Below are 22,075 nucleotides of genomic sequence, written 5' to 3' on the forward strand. Positions count from 1 at the left end.
AATACGTATATAGAGGTGAAGATGGAGGGGCGAGAGTTCGGGACGAGGGATAAAAAATATAAAATAATATAAAATAATATAAAAATGTAGAGGATAAAGATATAAAGAGTTGTAAGGAGATGTAAAGGGGGTATAAAGAAATATAAAGAAATATAAATAAATGAAAAGGCATAATGTTGTAAAGTAAAAATAGAAATGGAAATAATAGTAAAAGAAGTAAAAGAACCTGATAAAAACATGATAAAAGTGTAAAAGAATGTAAAGATAAGGGATGTATAGAGGTCGCGGACCCAGCATGGTGGTCAGGAGATTGATAAAACTTAGTTGTAGAACTGTCAGTAAATTAACGGTTTCGTCGTAAATCAGAGCTGATGAGAGTTTAATCTGGTTCCTTGAATTAAATGGACTTCCAGTACATACATATCATCATGGGTACATACACCCACATACACGCGTACATATACGTCTCCAAGTCTATAAGCAAACACACGCACTCGCGTGTAAACACGTACATAAACACGCACGCACCCACACGCACGCGCGCACACACACATACATACAACAGAATATCCGCATATATAGACGGACATTACGCGCGTACACGCTCACATGAATATACGCGCGCCCCTCACTACATACGTACACGTATATGCCCACGTCTCTAGGTCTAGGTATAAGATATTAAAGGATGTGTATAAGAACGTATGTAAAGAATCCCGTACTCATGTTAATACGCGCATGCACACACGGCTGTGTGTGCGTGCGCGTATTAACATGAGTACGGGATTCTTATACACATCCTTTAATATCTTATACCTAGACCTAGAGACGTGGGCATATACGTGTACGTATGTAGTGAGGGGCGCGCGTATATACATGTGAGCGTGTACGCGCGTAATGTCCGTCTATATATGCGGATATTCTGTTGTATGTATGTGTGTGTGCGCGCGTGCGTGTGGGTGCGTGCGTGTTTATGTACGTGTTTACACGCGAGTGCGTGTGTTTGCTTATAGACTTGGAGACGTATATGTACGCGTGTATGTGGGTGTATGTACCCATGATGATATGTATGTACTGGAAGTCCATTTAATTCAAGGAACCAGATTAAACTCTCATCAGCTCTGATTTACGACGAAACCGTTAATTTACTGACAGTTCTACAACTAAGTTTTATCAATCTCCTGACCACCATGCTGGGTCCGCGACCTCTATACATCCCTTATCTTTACATTCTTTTACACTTTTATCATGTTTTTATCAGGTTCTTTTACTTCTTTTACTATTATTTCCATTTCTATTTTTACTTTACAACATTATGCCTTTTCATTTATTTATATTTCTTTATATTTCTTTATACCCCCTTTACATCTCCTTACAACTCTTTATATCTTTATCCTCTACATTTTTATATTATTTTATATTATTTTATATTTTTTATCCCTCGTCCCGAACTCTCGCCCCTCCATCTTCACCTCTATATACGTATTTATTTATTTACATTACCTCAACATCCAAGTTTCCTCATTCTACATTGAGAGAAGAAAGAGATGGACGATTCAATTCGATGCTGCTGCCGCATTATGTCGTACGGGAACGAGAAGATTTGCATCCCCAACCAAGAATTTCGGAAGTAACACATGTCCTTGTGGAAGCTGTTGTGCGCGGCTGAAGAAGGCCACAGACATACATTATGATTTGTTATGAATCTGTCTAATAAAGGCCCGAAACATATGTACCGCTGAATCCTTCGCCTCATGTTTTTATTTTTATTTTTATTTTGATCAATTTACTCCACCACCTACACCACCAAACGGTATACACAGGTGCTTATAATTATCAAGTACTCACCCCGAATTTCTATATATATATATATATATAATATATATATATATATATATATGTATATTTATATAATATATATATATATATATATATATATATATATATATATATATATATACGTTCTTCTGTGTGTATGTGCTTGAGTATCTTTGTGTGCATAAAGGAGCATATATGCGTGAGAACATACGCGCGCAAACACTCACACACAAACCCAGTTGTGCGTATGTATGTAACACTCTATCTAGCTCTCCCTTTATATGTGTGCGTATATATATATATATATATATATATATATCCGAGATGACCTGACACCCCAATCTTAATGACATACTCAAATTCGGTATGTGACACTTTAATTGTATACATAAGACAACATAATAGTCATATGCACTACATATTGCCCACCGGATGCCCCAAATCACACAGGCAAGTTTGAAGATTGCCTCACAAGAATTAAAGAAATCCTCATGAATCTGGAACACCACGTGCCCATATTTCTTATGGGTGATTTCAACTTCCCCAACGTCAAATGGTCCGAAGGTCACATACTCTCAGGAATGAATCATTGCAAGCAAGTACAGGTGGAGTCCCTGCTCAACGTCACCAATGCCTTATTCATGGAGCAAGTTGTACTTAAGCCAAATTAGGGCGAATAACATTCTGGATCTCTGCTTCACAAACAATATGGACATCATTCATGATGTGAAAGTGACACCGACATCAGTTTCGGATCACAACATAATAGAGCTGTCTATGTTTGGGCCAAAAGTAACCAGAGACATACAGCCTAAAGGAAGCACCCGACATCTCTCCAATCTGAACTTCCACAAAGCAGATTGGAAATCGATCCAAAAAGAGATCCTCAGAGAGGACTGGCCGGAATGTTTCTCCAGACCAGACGTTGACATGAAACTAGAATATTTCATGTCTTCTGTGCACGACGTATGCCAGAAATATGTCCCAGAGCACAAGGCCAAAACAAATAGGAGCAAGATTCCATGAGACAGGAAGATCCTCATGAGACGACGGACGAAGGTTGCAAATCGTCTCAAGCAACATCCCAAAAGTAGCGAAACGTCCCGCCTAAAAACAACACTGATGGAGATCGAAAAAAGGCTGCAACAATCCTATGTGAAGGAGAAAGCAGACAAAGAAGCCTGGGTTATAAAAACATTAATTCAAACCCAAAGGCCTTCATTCATTACGCGAAAGAAACAGTCTCAGTGCACTAGAAAATAGGACCCCTCCTCCAAAAGGATGGCTCCCTCACTGACAGTCCAACTAAGATCAGTGAGATGCTGAATGACCAGTTCAAAAGTGTATTTACCACCCCGTTGGAACACAGACAAGTGAACGAACCAGTGGACTTCTTTGCCGCCTCACCTATAACCAGCGAGGCGGTTACAATAGAAAGAATTGACATTAGCGAAAAAGATGTCCTGCTAGCCATAGATGAAATGGACACAAACTCAGCTGCTAGTCCAGATGGTTTCCCAGCCATCCTCCTTAAAGCGTGTAAGCATGCCCTGGCAAAACACCTCAAGATTCTCTTCCAGAGCTTTCTTGCGAATGGCAAACTGCCAAGCAAGCTGAAGGAGGGAATAATATGCCCAATACATAAAGGGGGAAGTAGAGCATATGCCAAAATATATAGGCATATCTCTCTGACTTCAAACATCAGCAAAGTCATGGAGAGGATAGTCAGAAAGAAACTAATCGCATTCCTTGAGGAAACTAACTTGCTGAGTGATACCCAGCATGGTTTTCGACCAGGTAGGGGCTGCCTGACCCAGCTCTTACAGCATTATGACTGGGTGTTGAGGCAGTTACTCAACAAATCAAATGTGGATGTAATCTACCTTGATTTTGCAAAAGCTTTTGACAAGGTGGATTATGGTATGATATTCCACATACTGCGTGACCTCGGCATAACTGGAAAACTTGGAATGTGGTTGCACGACTTCCTGAAAGATAGGAGTCAGGCAGTAGTGGTTAATGGAGCCACTTCTATGAACACACAAACAGTGAGCGGTGTTCCACAGGGCACTGTCTTGGGACCATTGCTTTTTATAGTGGCCCTCTCAGATATGCCCTCAAATGCCCGGATAGCCACTCTGGCCAGCTGTGCAGACGATCCGAAAGTCTCGCAGAAAATACAGAACCCCAGCGATGTTGCACACCTGCAGCAGGCGTTGGACTCAGTCTACAGATGGGCTGAGGATAATAATATGCAGTTTAATGCTGAAAAACTCCAGACCCTGCGCTACCAGCATCCAAAACTGAATATTAAACTTACAGTATACACCGGTCCACAGGGAATTTCAATCCCAGAGCCTAAGTCTGTGAGGGACCTGGGTATCGACATGAGTGAAGATACCTCTTTCTAAGTGCACATTACCAGGATGGCGACAAGGTGCAGACGACTGGCTGGGTGGATCCTAAGAACATTCAGAACCAGAGATAAGGAAACCATAATGGTCCTCTGGCAGACATTCGTCCTCAGCCGTCTGGATTCCTGCTCACAGGTATGGTCACCCACCAGTGTAAAATTAACAGCGGACCTTGAAGCAATCCAGAGAAGTTTCACAAAGAAGATCGTCTCTTTGCAACAGCTCAGCTACTGGGAAAGGTTGAAACAGCTAAGACTCTACTCCCTGGAGAGATGACTGGAGAGGTATGCAGTGATATATGTCTGGAAGATCCTGGAATGAATTGTGCCAAATTTTGGCATTGTAAGCTACACCAATGCTAGAACGGGACGACACTTCATAGTGCCAAAGATCCCAGCAATGCCATCACGCTTCAGGACCAGCTTCTGCAACAGCCTGGGTTTCAAGGGCCCATAGCTTTTTAATATTCTCCCAAAGAGTCTGAGGAACTTGCACAAAGTAGATGTAGCGGTTTTTAAATCAAAGCTGGACATCTTCCTGTCAAGAGTCCCAGATGAACCTACCTCACGGCAAGACGTGCAAATGAGAGTAGCTATATCAAACTCCTTTCTTCATCAAGTGCCACATATTAGACGAGGTTTGTCGTAATAACAGTGTAGCACAAAACGGCGGTGCATCAGCATGGCCGCAGCTCTGACCTGAAACTAGAAAAAAAAAAAAAAAATATAATATATATATATATATATATATATATATTATATATATATATATTATTATTTTTTTTTTTTTTCTAGTTTCAGGTCAGAGCTGCGGCCATGCTGATGCACCGCCGTTTTGTGCTACACTGTTATTACGACAAACCTCGTCTAATATGTGGCACTTGATGAAGAAAGGAGTTTGATATAGCTACTCTCATTTGCACGTCTTGCCGTGAGGTAGGTTCATCTGGGACTCTTGACAGGAAGATGTCCAGCTTTGATTTAAAAACCGCTACATCTACTTTGTGCAAGTTCCTAAGAGAAGACAAAACAATAACAATTAAGGAGGCAGATAAGGGCAACGCGATAGTAATAATGAATACAAACAATTATAAAAAATTAGTGCTATCCCTATTAAGAGATGAAACGTATTATGAAAGGGCCCAACAGTATAACCAGCAAAAAATAATGCATAACCTTAGGACATTAATCAACACATACCAAGAAGGACTCACGAACAAGGAGTATGAATACATCACTAACTTCAAATGCAAATCGAGTTTGTTCTATGGTATCCCTAAGGTACACAAAAGCCAAACCATTAGAGAAACGTGCAAAACATCCACCGACACACTCATCAAAATCCCTTCACCAAATGATCTTAAACTAAGACCGATAATAGCAGGGCCAGCATGTGAAACTCACCGCCTCAGCAATTTCTTAGACACACTTCTTAAACCTTTCCTAAAACACATCAAAAGCTACGTAAGAGACGATATAGATATGCTCAACCACCTCCCTAAAACAGTCAATGAGAAAACCCTTCTAGTATCATTCGACGTAGTTAATCTTTATTCCAACATCCCTCACAACCTAGGAATAGAAGCAATCACCTTCTGGCTGAATAACTACCCCTTTGAACTCCCAACTCGCATAAACAAAGACCTTATAATAGAAGGACTTAGATTCATTTTAGAGAACAATTATTTTATTTTTGACAATGATTTCTACAGGCAAAGATCGGGAACAGCGATGGGCACGCGTACTGCACCATCTTTTGCCAACCTAGTGATGGGATACCTCGAGAAAATACTATACCGGATGACACTCGAGAAATATGGAAACACCTTCGCCACCTATATCCATAACAACTGGAAAAGATACCTCGATGACTGTTTCATCATCTGGGACAATGGCATAGAGAAACTTGAGGAATTTAAAATTCTATTAAATGGAATAAATGACAATATACAATTCACGATGGACCACAACGAAAAAGAATTACCATTTTTAGACATCCTCATTAAGAAAACCGGCAACAAAATAGAGACAGATATCTACTATAAACCGACAGACTCTAAACAGTACCTACCCTTTGATTCATGCCACCCACGACACACTAGAATGAATGTCCCTTTTTGTTTAGCTAGAAGGATTTGCACCATAATATCAGACACAAACACCCGACACACACGTCTCCAGGAACTTAGAACCACACTCACAAATAGAAACTATCCACAGCCCCTAATAGACAGTGCAATCCAACGGGTACTTAAATTAAGTATAGAAGACCTGAGACAAACAAAACCAAAAAAGAAAGAACAATTAAAAACCCTTCCCTACATCTCTACGCACAACCCACTCAACAATGAGGCCTTCAACACCATACTACAAAGCACAGCCCTACTAAAGGGAGACCCAAAGATGAACCGGATCCTCGAAACACACACCATCATTAAAAGTAAACGGCAACCAAAATCCTTGAAAAGGATTTTAACCCAAGCTACACTGCACTCAACATCAACCACAAAACCAGCAGTTAGAAAATGTGGAAGGCCCAACTGCGGAATCTGTGTCATCTTGAAAGAAGGATCAGAATTTATACTGGAACAAGGCCACCAGTTCACCATTAGAACAAACTTCACCTGCGCATCAGAAAACTTAATTTACGTCATAACATGCGCAGGCTGCAATAGGCAGTATATAGGCCATACAAAAAATAGCTTACGTAACAGGATGGCGGTGCATAAATCACAAATTAGAAACCCTGATTACCGCAAAATACCGGTCAGCGGACACATAGATAGATGTGCTGGAAATGTAAATCCGAAATTTACAACTAACCCGCTCTATAAATTCAGTGACAACGCAACCTTCACACAACGCCAAAATAAAGAAGTATATTTCATAAAAAAATTTAGACCAAGTTTAAACACCCGGGCCAGGAATACTAAAACAAAAGGTAAGTCCTCCGAAAAGGAGAACCAAATTTCACCACGGCCGCTACTTCAAACAGACACTCACTCTGACGGAAATATGCCTTAGTAAAAAAGGGAAAAAAATTCTTTCGTGCAAATCTGACCCTGATACATACGATACAGCTATGGGTCAGACCCGATTCTGATTGGTCAACAAGTTGATGACGTCTAGCTCTGCTAGAATGGACAGGATACAAACAGGGGACAGTCATTAGTCAGAATATTGATGACGTCCTTTTCTGCTTGAATAGTCACCTAACAAGTACAGACAGGGGGCAGATCTAATGTAGCTATAAGTCGTGATTGGGCAGAATCTGGATGACGTCCCGCTATGCTTGACTAACGAAGCGACTGGTCAAGACAGGAAACAAACAAGAGGGAATTATAATGCAGCGATTGGTCAAAATAATGATGACGTCCCGTTCCACTTGGTTAAAGCCACCTAACGAAACGATTGGTCAAAACATTGATGACGTCACGCTACGCTAGATTGACCACCTAACAGGCATTATAAAACCGAGCATTTCACAAAAACTCACTAGAACCACCCAGCGAACTTCCACCATGGGTCATCACAATTGCTTAAGGTAAAAATGAATTCCTCGCTCTTTCGGAAACATCAATCTTCTGTATTGACCGCTTTCCACCACTTTGATCTGTTTTTTGTATTGAATACGTATCGCCAACGTGGGCCACTGCATCGAACACTTTGAACATATACTTCAAACTATATATCAACTATACATGAACTATATATCAACTATACATGAACTCTAAGATGTCTGACTCCGTTGTGTATTATAAATGAATTTCTTGTGTTTGACGGCATGAGCTGTCTCTTTTTATATATAACTTTTTTGATAAGGTTCATTTCAGGAACTGAAACATGTTATAATGTATATATAAAAATTAAAAATTGTATAATACAGCAGCATTTTCGAACTTCATTTTTTACAAATATATATATATATATATATATATATATATATATATAATATATATATATATATTATATATATATATATATATAATATATGTATATATATTTATACATATAATGTTAGATATAAGTTAGAAAGCTTGACACCACAAGCAAAACAATCTATCATTATCTTTGCAGGATCATAATGGTGATGAAAACAGAGAAAGGCACTATCATGCTTTTTTCTTTTAGCGACGATTATTATGTCCCAAGGAAGGACTGTTTTTAGTGATTTAATATGCTTGGAAATGGCATGCTACCGATTCCTTTCACTTAAAATAACGTGCTTGGAACGATTACGGTTTCTAGAAATTATGCATGGGGGAGATCTAGACATATTAGAGTCGTTATATTCGGATATGTAATTACAATATTTGCTTTGTACTTACAAAGCGGAACTTACAATCTGCTCTGCTATCTTTTACTGCACAAAATAAATGCAATGACAAATATGGTGTGAAAGTATCGGATTATTACTCTTATCGTTCTTAAACGGGGCTCCCAACCACTTGGCTCCGGAGCCGATACCACCGTGTAGCACCCAGGGAAAGTATTTTCTGATATATTCTTTGGGCGTCCAAATCCATGTGATTGGATTTGGTGAACGGAAATTGAATGAAACCGGCGTATATATATATGAGACCAAAAAGAGAACAATAGAATAAAAATACCAGGTGAAATAAAGATAAGTATTGAGGTTGTTTCATTCGAAAAAAATTCCTCAAGGTGATGTACCAGCATAGCCGCAGTCTAACGACTGAAGCAAGGAAAGGATATGCTGTAAAAAAGAAGCGATGAACACTTGCTCTAATCAGTCTTTTTGCATACGAGATATAAGAACAATATACAATGGGGTACAGATAGTTCCTGGCTTTGAGGGTGTCACAAAAGACCTGGTCTGAGGCCCAACCTTCCGTGTTCCTTTACAGGGCTTAGAAAATATAAAGGACTGTTGCAATATGTGAGAGGGGAATATGTCTGAGAGGGGAATATGTTGAATAAAATTTTTATTCACAGATCTCCTGTATTTTCTTTCATCCCAAGCCAGGAACTTTTCAGCACTCACTCGTAAATCTTGTCATGTTTTTTCATTACTAATAATATACATATATATTTTAATACCATTCCAAAGATATAACATACGTAACAAAGGAATTTTAATGATCGAGACAGGTCTGTGGCATGACGATCCGATTATAAAATGAAGTTACAAAAAATGCCTATTGATGCTTCAGTGTTTAAAGGTAGATTTATTTGAAGCTACTCTGCTTAAAGATATAAAGCTCACATATGAACAGTTTTAAGTATTCTGCAAAAAGCATCAACTTTTGTTCCAGTATAATATCCAGTAGTTTCACAGTTTTTACTAAAAAAGAAGTGTTACTTTTATATATACATTATTGCAACATATAGATACAGGTGTGGTTATGTGGTGAGAAATTTGCTTACCAACTACACGGTTCCGGATCCGAGTCTACAGCGTGGAACTTTTGGTATGTGGTTTCTACTATAGCTTCGGGCCGACCCAAGCCTTGCGAGTTAACGGAAACTGAAAAGCGCGTCTTATATTATGTGTGTATATAAGAATATTTACGTCTCTGTAAATTAGCGATTCATAAAAAAAAACATAAAATAAATACTAGGGTTAAAAAAAAAGGAAAATCGTACTGGAGTAAATTCATTCCAATGAACACTCTTCAAGGCGCTACCCCATGATGGTTGAGATCTAATGATTGAAATAATTAAAAGATAAAAGATATACGTTAGTAGTAATATGACGAATAATGGTTATATTAAGTAACAACAAATACAATATAGGGAAATGCGTCGCAAGAAAGAAGCTAAGAATAGAGAAAAGCATATGATTCCTTAGAGATTTAGCATGAAAAATCCATACTGAAAAGATCCATCAAAGTACTTCATTGTTGCTCAGTGTTGGAAATGTACAGGCAACAATAATGAGGGTAATTTTCTTTCATTTGTTCATATAAATATATCTTATATATGTGTTTATATGCGTGTAGATGTATACATATACACTCATATATGCCCATAAATATACATATACAATTTGTTTTGTCCTCAGTCGAAAGACACCTGTTATCATATTCTTGTTCGTATTTGTGATTGTATACCATTTTCTCCCTTTTTATCTTCGTTGTCGTACACATTCGCTAGGTTTCTTATAGAAAATCTAATGCTCTTAGCTTAGACCGTTTTGGGGGCAACCAGATCGAACAGTCTCAAGTATAACTGCCCGAAACTGTAAGGACATCTAGTAAATTGCCTGACGAAAGGAGGCCACGAATGACTCATTTTTTCTCCTGTCCCTCTATTGCATTTTCTTCCATTATATATATATATAAATATATATATATATATATATATATATATATATAAAGAGAGAGAGAGAGAAAGAAGGGGGGAGATACACACACTCACAATGTAGAAAGTTTAATGTACAGAGCTTACACGAATGGCCACGCTCATATCAACTATTAGGCTAAAAGAATAGCCTAGCATATGATGTCAGTATTGGGTCGGTCTAGCCCATGTTCTGACACCACCCTCTGATACCTGAGCTATATTGTTGTCCAGAAAGTGGGTTGTATTCAGGAGATCAAACGAAGACCTGCTGGAAGATTATATGATGTGTAGTCATGCAATAAAACATGTAAATACCAATGACCCCTATAAGAATGAAAAAAATTATTCAAACCTGAAATGTGGTTTGGTCAGTAGGGTTGGATGGGGGAAAAACATGCACTTTAAGATAGCTTGAGACTGAGACCTTCGAAATCAGAGAGCTATAAGTATGCAGAGGAACTGGTTGGTGCTCATACAAGAAAACAATTCTGTCCAACGGCAGGCGGGTGAAATATGAATGCTTTCAAGGCATTATCAGGGACTGGAATTTCTGTGACTGCATCCTTGTGAGGTGATATGGGTATATGAAAACTGGTTTAACGATGAAAATTATGAGGGTAGTACAATAAAATAGGGAACATAAAGAAATGTACAGAAGAAAACGCCCTATGAGAAGTAGACGTATAGGAATTATCCCTGACGTTCCTGACCATGGGGCATAAGTACGTGAATATTAATTTTATAAATTAACTCATTTATGTAAGTGCATATATATATATACATACATACATACATATATACATATATATATATATATTATATATATATATATATATAATATATATATATAAAGAGAGAGAAAGAGAGAGAGACATAGAGAGGAAGAGGGAGAGAAATATTCACATATACATACACGTATAAAACACATAATACGTCTAGCAATGTAAGTGCTACAATGCACCCTCAGTCACTATTAATGGCAATTCAAGTGTCGCTTTTTGGTTTTGTATTGCGTCTAACCAACCTTATTGTTTATAATTTCCATATATGCATGTATATACAATACATACATGCATGCATATATATATATATTATGGCGAATTAAAGACGGAAGATGGAATATACGAGAATTTATTATTAATCACGACAATTGTTTCGACACATCTAGCAACCGTTCCTCGTGGGTGGGACTCTCAACAGCTGGTTCAGGAGCATCTGGCGGTGCAGGTTTATCATGTCGAACGATAAATAAATACAACTCGCTGAAATAATTGTTCCGCAATATAACTTCCCGTTTTCTAGAAAGAAAAGCAGTATATTTTCATTTATATAGAAGATCAAAATAAAATCACTGATGACAAAAAGAGAAACGAATACGCAATGCAGCGTATTAAAAATATTAAAAATAATATATGTATACATATATAGTAAGAGAGAGAGAGAGAGAGAGAGAGAGAAAGAGAGAGATGTATTTGAATATATATATATATATATATATATATATATATATATATATATTATATATATATATATATATGTATCTATATTTATGTACGTATGTATATATTTATATATATATATATATATATATATTTACATATATATATTTGAGTAGTTGAATGAATTAACTTATTAAGGATAATTCGAAAGATAACCGATACCTGGGTAGCAAATTCACATCAGAAAGAACACGGTTTAAGTTACGTCCCTAGGGCATAGACTACGTGCTTTCGTGCGGAAATTTGTATGTTTATTTTAAATTATAAGTATATGAAAGAATGGAGTTGAACGACACCTCACATCTACGTCGTTCAACTCCATTCTTTCATATACTTATATTTACATATATATATATGTATATATATATATGTGTGTGTGTGTGTGTGTGTGTGTGTGTGTGTGTGTGTGTGTGTGTGTGTGTGTGTGTGTGTGTGTGTGTGTGTGTGTGCGTGTTTGGTGCGTGTGCATATATATATATATACATATATATATATATCGAGAGAGAGAGAGAGAGAGAGAGAGAGAGAGAGCATTTAAAAGGAAATAACGTTATATTTATATCGTTATCTTCAAAAGAATAATCAACAGTGGGAAGACAGTGTTGGAGATTGATTGTTGGAGTTGAATATCAAAAGAAGTAAAGGGCACGGTAGAAATAAAAGTAGTAATGTGGACTGTTAACGTCATAGAGAGATGAACGTAAGAAAACTTTGATTAAGATAGATAATAGCAATTATGAACATGCGAGTGGGAAAGAGCTTTATATAGTTTATCAGAAAGTAAGTGAAAGATACCAAATTACAAAACTGAACTGAAGAAAAAGATGATTTGAAAAGCCAAATAAAAGATACGATACAGGAGGGGCACAACTTTTCTTTGAGAATAAGTATATTTGAGTGATAAATGATAACGTTGTGGGAATAAAGAAATATACATTTGTATAAAGAGATGATTACCAATATATATGAGAATGATTAATGGACACGTCCGATCTATGACTTTACGTCATTTTCCTAGATTTTAAATGATGAAATGGTTCTGAATCGGATATCGAAAGATATAGCGTCTATATTTGTTATTGTTAGCATATATATTGTTTTAGCTGAGATTGTAGTAACAGCGTTGATCATGATCTGCATTCTTTAGAACAATCGACTGACAAAATGTAAGTGTATGATAGAAATATAATTGCTATTGTTGCTTACATCATGCAATATTTGTCTCTCGTGTACGTTAATGACAAATACAAAAATCTGATAGCTTTGATAGTTTTTATCATGCATCTATCCACAAATGCATAAAATATGAAAGAACATTGGACAGTCCGTCTGTGTTCGCAAACATATCAAAACTCCTTACTATCTATCTATCTATGAATTTATGTTAAGAGTGAAGGAGACAAAGAGAGAGAGAGAGACACCGAGAGAGACATAATGAGACCATGTGAAGGAGAGAGGGCCAGAGAGAGAGAGAGAGAGAGAGAGAGAGAGAGAGAGAGAGAGAGAGAGAAACAGGAAGTTATTATTTGAGTGTGTTGATTGCCCAGGGCTGTAAGAACTCAATGCAAAGATGTAGCGTGTTATTTGTTATTTATTATATTTGAATTTGAACTTGGAATGTGACTATTTGCTTGCTTTTGATGTATTTTCAAACGATTATGGGAAATATTTGAATATATTGTAAGTGTATAACGTATATATATTGTAATTATATACACTGCTGTAAATGAGCACATTAGACATTCAATTTGTTTAGACTGGACAATATTACAAGGACATATCAGCCATTCGCATCGTTGGGTTCATTATTTTAATCACGTTACCCGCAAAAACAATTCTTCAATTTTTCGCGAGTGTAGGCAACATTTCACACGACATTTCCGTTTTTACCTGTTAATGCATTCAAATGATGTTAGAAAATATGATTAATGACAACAGTAATATATCAACTTTGAGATTGACCTCCAGGTAGATTCGTTACATATACATGCATATATAACGGCATACAAAGATACGTACTTCACACACATACGCACACACATACCTCCATGTCAGTGTATAGACATATCTAACTGTGACTATGCATGTATGTTTACAAATTTTATCTAAATTATATAATTCATTATTCTATATTTAAGAGATGAGGAATTATGTACGTTATTTACATTATTTACACTATTTATATTCGACGGATATTTGTCCTCATCTTGTTTGTTGTTAACACAACATTTCGGCTGATATACCCTCCAGCGTTTTTCAGGTGCCTTGGGGAAATTTCGAACCTGGGTTCTCATTCCTAACCTATTTTTCGATGTTCTTCTTGTTCTTCTTCTTCTTGTTATTATTATTGTTATTATTATTGTTATTGTTCAGGTCACTGCTTGGAATCGAACTCGGAATCTTGGGGTTAGTAGCCCGCGCTCTTAACCAGTACGCCATATGCCCGTGGCCATATAATTCACACCTATTGCGTCTTGTCTGTACAATCTGGCGCCTTGTAACTTATTGTAAACAAATCACAGTAATTCTGTATGTTTGAATGCTCGTCTGTATTTTGAGAAGTTGGAGTCCTAATTTCTCGTGTCTGCTCTCCTTAAAGAATGCAGATGCCGGTTAAATCGTGTTTAAAGTTGTTTCAATATTAAACTTACAAGTTCACTTTTCAGTTTTACTTTTGAGCAATGGGTTTATTTAGTTGCAAGTTGTGTTATGTTAGTGTCTGTTCTATTTGCCCCGCGTCTGATGTGAGTTGTATTGTTTTTATCGGATAGTTGTATTGTTTTTATTGGGTGTATGTTGTGCGAAGATTGTTGTATTTTGGGGGCACTATTAATTCAATTATCTTGTGCAGTATGTGGGCGGTTGCTGGTATAGCTATATTTGGCACAGTTTTTAATACTATAAATGTTGGCATGGCTTTTATGCTTTCGATCACAAATTTCATCATAAATAATACTCCAATCATTGTATTCATTTCATGCCACACATATTAAATATTTGAATTACGAGATCTTTGTAATTTGACAGTTTTTCCAATATTTTGGCCAGAAAAGATTGGTTTTGTGATTTTGTTTCAAGTTCTTTATTATTGTGTCTGGTCGGCGTACAAGAATATCGTTTTTAGTTATCATGGATAACTATCATCAAATCGCTACCTTCTACAAACCTTGGTACATGTTTTTACAATTCTTGCTTGTGTTTACGAATGGCGTAATGTTCAGAGCAGAAGGCGGACCCCGCGAAATAACTTTACTAGGAATTAATGTGACGAGTACTTTCAGTTAATTTGTTCTGATAGTTACTTGTAGCCAGACATTGGTATTTGTTTGCTTCTCAACGATATGGTTCGAGGTTCAGTTCGACAGCGTGACACATTGGGCAAGTTTTTTCCACTCGAGCCACGAGCCGACCAAAGCCTTGTGAGTGTATTAGCTAGATGGAAACTGAAATAAGCCAGTCGTGTATATATATATATATATATATATATATATATATATATATATATATATATATGTGTGTGTGTGTGTGTGTGTGTATATATATATATAAATATACATAAATATATATGTGTGTGTGTATGTATGCATTTATGCACGTGTGTATGTATATACTCTTTACTCTTTTACTCTTTTACTTGTTTCAGTCATTTGACTGCGGCCATGCTGGTGCACCGCCTTTAGTCGAGCAAATCGACCCCGGGACTTATTCTTTGTAAGCCCAGTACTTATTCTATCGGTCTCTTTTGCCGAACCGCTAAGTGACGGGGACGTAAACACACCAACATCCGTTGTCAAGCAATGCTAGGGGAACAAACACACACACACAAACACATACACATATATACATATATATAGATATATACGACAGGCTTCTTTCAGTTTCCGTCTACCAAATCCACTCACAAGGCATTGGTCGGCCCGGGGCTATAGCAAAAGACTCTTGCCCAAGATGTCACGGAGTGGGACTGAACCCGGTAGGCAAGCTACTTATCACACAGCCACTCCTGCGCCTATGTATATGTATATATATATAATATATATATATATATATATATATAATATATATATATATATATATATATATATATTATATATATATATATATATATATAATATATATATATATATATATATATATATATATATATGTGTGTGCGCGAATGTGTATCTCGGTGTCTTCATTTGTTCCCCACCACCGCTCGACAACAGATGCTGTTGTGTTTACGTTCCCGTAAATTAGAGGTTCGGCAAAAGAGATTGATAGAGTAAATACCAAACTAAAGAATATAAATACTGCGGTCAATTCATTCCACTTAAAATTCTCGAAGGCTATGCACCAGCGTGATTGCAGTCTAATGATTGATACAAGTTAATGATAAAAAAAAGAATCAATCATTCTTTTCCACATATATCAAACATTCTTGGTTTTGATTTTGATTTTGGCTCTATTCATCGCTGTTGACCTTTTCTCATCATTTATTTCTTCGTCTTTTATCATTTTTTCATGTCGTCTTCTTCGGTCTTTAATCTTCTGTTTTCTATCTTGTCGCTTCTTTCTTTTCTTTTATTGCTTCTTTGAATTTATACGTCCTCTATTGATATTTTCTAAGGATTTTTCCAGTCTAACTGCTATTATTTCAAAGTAGTTTTCTATTTGTATCAGGTCACAATCCCTTTTGTGAGTAATGTAGGTATTTTCTGACTACATTTACGTTGAGATGGTGACTCAGGTATGCTGTTAGCAGTTCTATGAATTTTCTAATTCTCTATTCAGTTTACTTAGATTGAAGTTCATTATATTCAACTTGCAATTTATGAATGTTATGACAGCAGATTTGTAATCATTATCTTGTTCCATGAATTGGGTTTGATTTTTGTAATATTTGTGTGGCTCTTGTTTAGTATTCGTTCCAAATTTTCTCAGTCATTCCTACTTTTTGTAATTTATCGGGCTGCTTTAGACATTGGTATTTGTGTCGGTGATTGTGGACTAATATTTTGTTTTCAGTGCCTTTGTGTAGTTTTAAATTTTCAGTGTTGGTTGATTTTAATTTTCTTAAACTCGGTTTGGCACACATAAACACATAAACAAATGTTTATAAGGATGTCTAGTTCAAAGTTATTCCTTCTAATATATTCGAGTCAGAAGATGGATTATTCTTAGTTAATAGCATTTGTAACCTATAATAGTGTCAGTTACAAAGTTTGTTTATGGGTTCAGTGTAGGTCAGAAATGTGGGGTAAAAAGGCTCTCCTTGGAAAATTCACCATCTTCTTAACATTGTTGATGTCGAATTTTATATTGACATTTTATGGATTTTAAAATTGAGTATTTAATTTTTAATTAAATGAAGATCCGTTGTTAATATTCTATTATTTTACTTTGTTTTCTGTACAATTTCGATAAACTGTTTACATATTGTTCATCCAAATTATTTAAAAAAACCTCCATCTCGTTAATTTTTCCGTCTCTCCTCAATAGAAGACTTTATTTAATTATGTTACATCTCTGAAGGATTTGCTATATTCAATTCCACTAACTTTTAATTTGTCTTATATTGACATGTTCCCATTGCTGCTCTCTGGTATCTCAATTCTCTGACATTTTCATTTTTCTAATTAGCATCAAAAAAATTCCATTGGCAACAATATATAGAATAATAATAACTCTTCAGTCACTATGTCACAAATCGCCGGCAGGTTCTTTGGAAAATAAATATTAGCAAGGGAAGCACTATTAATATAAAATTGCTTCTAACAATACATCCAGGTCTATAAAATTGCTTCTAACAATACGTCCAGGTTGAGTAGGAATTAAACATTGTTATTACGCATTAATACTGTCGCTAATATTTCTTCTTTAAAAACCAAATAGTTTCAAATCAAGATATCGCTATAAAGCACATCTGGATTTATATCAGGAAAATTAAATCGGTAATGAGACTATAATTCGCATTATATATCAAATATGGTATAATATACACAAATATCAACTATTCTTCATAGATGGTAATATTTTTGTGATGTATTTATTTGTTTCTGGTTATGACTTGACACATGACTTAGGAAAAACATCTTTAGATTTTAAGCAATGCTGTATATTCTGATATAATTTTGGACTCAATTTCAGTGGTTATGGTGTTTTAGTTTAGTATTTAGGAAGAGATCTTTTAACCAAAGCACGATATTAGGGCTTTGATCTGAACATTTTAATGTCACACGTGAACCATAATATCAAACAGACACACATTATGTGCAGTAAAGAAAAAAAATCATATGACATTATCACGCACTACACAATCTTACAGACCTGCAGCTTTCAAAGGCAAACATGGCAAATGAAATTTATCAAGCAAAAGTAGCAAATTATTTGAACTTTTATCTTCTTGAATTCACAAGATCTCTTTTGAGTCCATAAGGAAAAGATAACAGTGATTGAAGTTTTATGCAGTTTCATTTGGGCGTTTGTCGTTAAAGAAATTTTTTCTACGCTAATTGTTTCTTCACTGCTTAGTAAAATTGCATTTAGATCAAAGATGATTAATATCGCCATTGATGCCCAATATCTCATTAATTCTATTTAAATTCCTACAGAAGCAAATATTCTTTTATGTTGTCTTAAAATGATGTTTTGCGTTTCAATGAAAAGCAATTATGACACACTTATATTTTTTATAATGTTAAATGCTGCAAACGGAAGCAAGTGGGGATACATTGAATTATTGATCATCTGAAAATGCTAGGTGGAATTAAATTATTTTTGTACAAGACTAGAAGGTGTACCTTTTAATATTCATATAAACACAACCACAGTGGATCGTATATATAACTAATATATTATCTAGCAGAACGGGTAGGATCTCAGGATAAACAATTTTGTTCAGTCTAAAATGAAGAACAATCCTCTTGAACAACAGAATTCTCATCATTCTGAAAACATAGAGCATTTTTAACGTTTTCAAAGTTACTTTTTCACTTTAATGTGATACATGTTTGTTGATTGTGTTTATAATAGAGTTGCGGATTTCTCACTGGGAATGTAGATGACAGGTTTATATATATATATATATATATATATATTATATATATATATATATATATATGTGTGTGTGTGTGCGTGTGTGTGTGTATGTATGTATATATATATATATATATATATATATATATATAATTTGGTGTTGCTTCGTGAAATAAAATCAGGTACCAGCACCAAATGGCGGTGCCCCAGCATGGCCACAGCTCGTGAGCTGAAACTAGATAAAATAAAAATAATTGGCCGCCCCATCGTCTCCGCCTGTAACTGCCCCACGGAGCTCATCTCTAAATACCTCGACCGTGTCCTTGCCCCCCTAGTGGCATCTCTTCCTTCCCACATCCACGATACCAACCATGCTCTCCGGCTTTTCAACTCTTTCTCCTTTCCTCCCGGCTCCTCCAAAATCCTTTTTACTATGGACATCCAAAACGAAGGACTGCAGGCCCTTCGACACTTTCTTGACCTCCGCTCTAACCCTGTACCTGACACCTCCACACTCATTCGTCTGGCTGAACTTGTCCTTACTCTGAACTGCTTCTCGTTCGCGGGCGAGTTCTACCATCAGGTCTCGGGAGTGGCCATGGGAACGCGAATGGGCCCCAACTATGCGAACCTGTTCGTTGGCTATGTTGAGGCCCAAATATTCTCTAATTTCACTGGTCCCACTCCTGAACTATATGGTCGTTACATTGACGACATTATCGGTGCCACCTCACTCTCCCGCGAACATCTAGATTCCTTCCTCTCTTTCGTCCAATCTTTCCATCCAGCCCTCCACTTCACTTCCACTATCTCCAACACCTCTGTCTCCTTCCTCGACATTTCGGTTAGCATTCTTCACTCCACTCTTACCACCTCCATTCACTACAAACACACAGACTCACACTCATACCTCAACTTCTCTTCCTCCCACCCAGAACACACCAAGCTTTCCATCCCCTATTCCCAATTCCTCCGTCTACGTAGGCTCTGTAGTGACGACCATGACTTTGAGACTCAGTCTCGACGTATGGCTCACCACTTCACCCTACGTGGATACCCCCTCACCACTATCCACACCGCCCTTGCCAGAGCACGGTCCGTGGACCATGTATTTGCTCTCTCTCCCCGAACCCGCCCTGTAGTCTCCCGCCTCCCTTTTCCCCTCACTTACCACCCCACGACCCTACGTCTCCAACGCACCATTCTTCGAGCTTTCCGTCATCTCCAGTCCGACCCGTCCACTTCACACCTCTTCCCTAACCGACCCCTCCCCTCTTTCAAACGAGCCCACAACCTTCGAGACCTTTTGGTCCATAGCTCCTTCCCTGACCCTACCTCCCAACCCGGCTCGTTCCCCTGCTCCCGCCCACGTTGCCGCACTTGCCCTTACCTCTCCAACACCATCCGCCTCACTAGCACCCACCATCGACCCTATCCCATCATCCACTCCTTCACCTGCACCTCCAGCAATATTATCTATTGCATCTCTTGCTCTCTCTGCAATTCCTTGTACACCGGACAAACGGGACGCCGCTTGGCTGACCGGTTCGCGGAACACCTTCGTGACATCCACCTTGCGAACGACACACCGGTCTCACGCCATTTCCGCTCCACCGGTCACTCCTTGCAACACCTATCTGTGTTCGGTTTGTCCTTACACAGAGGCCATCCGGATTCCCGTTTGCGCCGTGAACAGGAATTAATCTTCTCTCTTCGCTCTTATATGCCATTTGGTCTCAACTTTCCCCCCCCCCTACTCATCTAACCCCCCTCTCCCCCCTCCTCACCTATCCTTTCCCCCCGACCCCTACTTCTTCAGTCCTTCATACTTTCACCCCTACTCCCCTTCCCTTCTTCCCTCCTTCTCCCTCCCTCTTCCCCTTCCCTCTGCTCCCTCACTCCCTCTCTCCCCTTCTCTCTCCCCTTCTCTCTCCCCCTCTCCATCTTTCCTCCTTCATCCCCCTCCTCCCCCTCCTCTCCTCTTCCAATCCTACGCACTAATACTCTCTCATACACACACACACACACCCCCTTATACATACTAATACATACACCAACCCTATACATACACACATCCAGACCCCTCCTACGCACTATTAGCTGGTCCCTCAACCCTTTTATCAACCCTATTATCTCCCCTTATTTCGCTCTCGCGTCTCATGTTTGATCTTTGACCTCTGGCCGAAATCAGATCGCCATGTTGATTCGTTAGCTACTGCACGTATTTTTTTTCTCTCCTTCTTTCTGTGTTTTTCTCTCTCTGTGTATCTTTCTGTTGAAGAGCGTAGGCTCGAAACGTTAAAGACTTGTTTTATTTATATTTCCTGAGCGCCATACTAATACAATTGTTCGTTTGTTTTCCACCTGCCTTCGTCTTTTGTTTATTTTCATAAAGCTTCCCGTTATATATGTATGTATGTATGTAAACAAATGGTATATTCTCAAAAGCTCATGTTATTAATCTACATTCGCAACAAAACTTTACATATTTCAAAATAGTGTATTCAATTGAACTAATTTAAGATATAAACCCCGAAGTGAGTAAGTGGTAAATTGCACAACCCAACAGCTACTTTGTGGACAAGGCATCATTACCTGACTTGAAGCTTTTGTGATATGCTGAATGCTCACCTTTTTTTACCAGCACTTGTAGATTTCAAGATACCCAAACAACCCCAAACATCTTGATAAGTGTGGACTTTAATACAATTTCTATGTATGCTTTTTTGTTAGTTTCTTATAAGCTGCTTCATGAGAAAACAATGACATTCTATGTATCCCGTATTTTACAATCTTGATGCAACGGTAATAAATGGATGTCATTATCGGTTTCTTTGTCTCAAATAGCCTCTAGTTCAGGTTCGAATCTTTTGATAACTGAGGAAATAATTTTTGTGTTGGCTTCTGTTATTGAAATAATTTTGGTAAACGATACATCAGAACAACCACAAAATATGTCCTGCAAATGTATGGTGAGATATGAAACAACAGATAACAAAATAAATCGGTATATTTCATAGAG

The sequence above is a fragment of the Octopus sinensis genome, linkage group LG1, assembly GCF_006345805.1.
Source record: "Octopus sinensis linkage group LG1, ASM634580v1, whole genome shotgun sequence".
Classification (NCBI taxonomy): Eukaryota; Metazoa; Mollusca; class Cephalopoda; order Octopoda; family Octopodidae; genus Octopus; species Octopus sinensis.